The sequence below is a fragment of the Vigna angularis genome, chromosome 1, assembly GCF_016808095.1.
Source record: "Vigna angularis cultivar LongXiaoDou No.4 chromosome 1, ASM1680809v1, whole genome shotgun sequence".
NCBI lineage: Eukaryota > Viridiplantae > Streptophyta > Magnoliopsida > Fabales > Fabaceae > Vigna > Vigna angularis.
Genome location: NC_068970.1, coordinates 55,468,775 through 55,472,475, shown reverse-complemented (window position 1 = coordinate 55,472,475; position 3,701 = coordinate 55,468,775).

The following is a 3,701-nucleotide window of genomic DNA, read 5'->3' as shown; positions in this document are numbered from 1 at the left end:
TGTCTTCCCAGTTGCAGCTGCATTACAGGGCATGTTCTCCATTGGCAGGTACCCACTACGATCAATGCATCTCATATTTGCAACTTTCTTAGTGTGAAATCTGCCAAAGGAGATTTGCCCAGCGATTCTCCTGCAACCACTCCATGCTTCCTTCAAACACCATTCATTATACTTTTCTCACCAGCTTTATCTATTGTTTCAAACATTCATATTTTATCTTGGGAAAATCAGTTTCCAATGTTAGAAATTCAACTGTAATTTTAAGTTCCAAGATACGGGAATGTTCAGCATCATATAAGAAAAATTACTCGTAGTCTCACTTCGTAGTCTCACTGCTCCAAACTTTTGAGATTTTAAGATGATAGTTAGTTCCTACCGCATTTAAGAATCCCACCTCGTTTAGGAGTTGGTCTAAAACAGTTAAATACTTCTTTTTCCTCTTTTCATTATCTGAGGTGGCTGTTAAAGATAAAAACGGAATTTCACGTTCTAAATATACAGTGATTCTAACGAAGTCATTTAATGTAACTATCGGTTAAGTTATGTGTTATGATTGATTTTAACTATGCCAAATGCAAATATATGTACGGTGATTGACCCTAAATTATATATTTGTTTTTCTCTTCTTTCAAAAGCTTTGTTTACACTGTCAAATTTCCATCCACATGATAATGTAAATATAAATATGATCATGTTTTTACTAACTCTTATTTAATTATTTTGGTTAATTTCCTTTGCAAGCTAAAGTGACAAGCAATTAAATATGATTTTTGACCTGATTACACTCCCTTTGCTTGCGTTAGGTTTTCATATCAGCGTTCCTAACACACTACAATTCGAAGATTAATTCATTTTTTCTTTTAAAAGGAATGAACAAATGTCAGGATGAGATCAAGCAGATAGTTACCTCCGTCATTTATTTATGTTTGTGCAATTAAGATGTAAAATTTGGGTGAAACAAATAAATATTTTGTAATAAGGCATTATTGACAGTTAGTTTCTTAAACTAGACAGGGCTTAAAGTGCTTCATGCACTCTGTGAGCACAAAGTTTTGAAGCATAATAATAATTATTATAATTGATTAAACTAGCTCACTTTCTCCAATAGGAATATAACAAGCACGTAATCCAAATCTTTGGGCTGCTTCTAGTTTCAACATAAACAACTTTTGGGTCAATAATTAATAATAGTGTTTGGTAGTCAGCAGTAACAAATCTGTGAGTGCTTGTAGAAGCCAAAGAGAATGTGCTGCAGAATCTTCTTTCTGCATAATGGTCTCATTTCTTTTTCTTCTCTACAAATTAAAATCAGATTCCCTATGAATGCGTAAACACAAAATCTGAAAACATATATTCTTATTCATCACTCTCCGTTGAAAGGTACTTTAATTCTGACCTAACATGTTCATCATATATATATATGTACATCTAATTATTTTCCTTCTGATACTTTGTTGGTTGATTCTATTCTATTTTTATGTGATGTTCGCCACATATGGTTACTTAATATGTTTCACTGTAGTTAAAGTAGTGGGCATAATTTTATTTGTAGGGTCGATTAAAAATTCTTCCAGTGTGTTTAGGTTTTTCTTTGACGCTAAGTTTGTTTAATTCATTCATTCAAAATTTATTTGTCATTTTCTTATATTTTAAAATGCAGTATAAATTTGTAGAATCAGTTATCAAATTTTTACTGTTGGATAAAAATCAAATAATTCATCTAATTCGAACACCGGTTTTTAAATATGAACTTTCATTGTTTTTTATTTTATTTTTTCTTATATATTTCTTAACTTTCTTAACAAGATATTGTGCAGGAAAAGAACTATGCTAGCTAGTTATTATTAGATTTAAATTACAGATAACAAAATAATATGAAGTTTATGTGTGTGTGCCCGCGCGTCAAGTTAGCTAATATGTGAATTTGAAACTTTAATCATAAATAAAAAAATATAACAAGAGTTTTGTTGTTTGTAAATAAATTAACTTTTGTTCATAACCTATAGAGAGCTTGTAACAGAAGACTTAAGTTTTATTTTCACATAATACATGTTTGGAAGGGACAAAGAACTTTAGAATTTGATTAAACATCAAATAATCAATTAATTTCATAGACGATCCTAATTAGAGACCAAACTGTGTAGATACTCCAAGATGCATCAGGGAGCATACTATATTGTAAAAAAATTTATCCTACATCGGTATTTAAAAGACATTCCAGGCAATTCTGCATCTGTATGAAGAACACGGAATACAAATTAATGTTAAAGAATATTCCTTGAATAAATATTTATTGCCTTAAAACATTAAGGATAGAAACACATTTCAATATTTACATTGATAGAATGCATCAAGTACTTCTTAACTAGTATATAATAAGCTAACAAAAAATAAGAGGAGGAGGAAATAGAAGAAGTGTAGAAAGTAGAGGCTTTTGGTCATTGTTAAACTTGAATTATTGACACATTTTTTATTATCAACGGATTGCGCCTATCAGTAATATGTGATTTTCATATAATAAAAGTGAATTAATATTATCGGTTGGAATTTAAGAGTATTAGAGACAACTTTCAGATTTATGAAGAGTTACAATTATTCATAAAAAGTTACAACCAATAAAGAGTTACAATATTATTCATGAAGAGTTACAACCATTCATGAAAAGTTACAATGATTTATGAAGAAATGTAATTAATCAGAATCTGATTTTTCTTGGATTTGAAAGATGCCTGATCAACATCTATATAAAGGATCCTATGTACATATATAGATTTTTTCTCTACATTCAGTCATTCACTTAACACACAAATCAATTCGTGAGAATTTTATTCTTGTTTGACGTTAATACTAAGAGTGAGTATTATCGTTGTATTTCTTCTTTGTATCTCAAAAGCGGATTTCGTGATCCACTTCACTCTTATAAGAGACGAAATATTGCGTTTAAGAAAGTGTGTATTCACGTCTAGAAGATTATATCAAGTCTATATTGTTGTTCATCTTGTTTCTCTAAGTTTTTGAAAAATTGTTCCAACACTATCATTTTTGTTAAAATAGTACAAAGTGTTAGTATATTTCATCAATATTATAAAAATGGTAGTTAAAAATTATATTGTTAACTTATGTCTATTCAAAAGCTATAAAACAATATTCTAATATTTAAAAATATCAAGTTGTCAACCTTTAATTACAAGTAATAAATAATTATAATAAATAACATATAAAAAAATTATAAAAAATTAATAAAAGATTATTGCTGATGGGTTAGGTTACGGACTAACCTATCTATCTTCAACCCTGTTCAAACTTATTTAACTCATAAATTAAGTTAATAAAGTTTAGTTTAATCTATATTTAAAAAATTAAATTTCTTTCAACCTAATATTTCAAAATTTTGACACCTCTAAGCTTTTGTAAGCAAATTAAGAGCCAAAATTCACATCCCTTTAGGCACTATTTCAAAACAAACTAAATTTAAATTTAGAAATATGACAATTGAAATCTAAATAATGAAATATTGTTGAATTATAGTTACATAACAGGAAAGGGAACTATATGGTTTTGTATTTTTAAAACAGTTAAAGTCAAGATTTTTTTTTTCATAAAGCATAATAATTATACATTTTCTAAGCTGAATTTGAAATAAAAATAATGAATTTCGAGGTTTCACCTTTAAACATACTTTGATTTTTCACTTTAAAAAA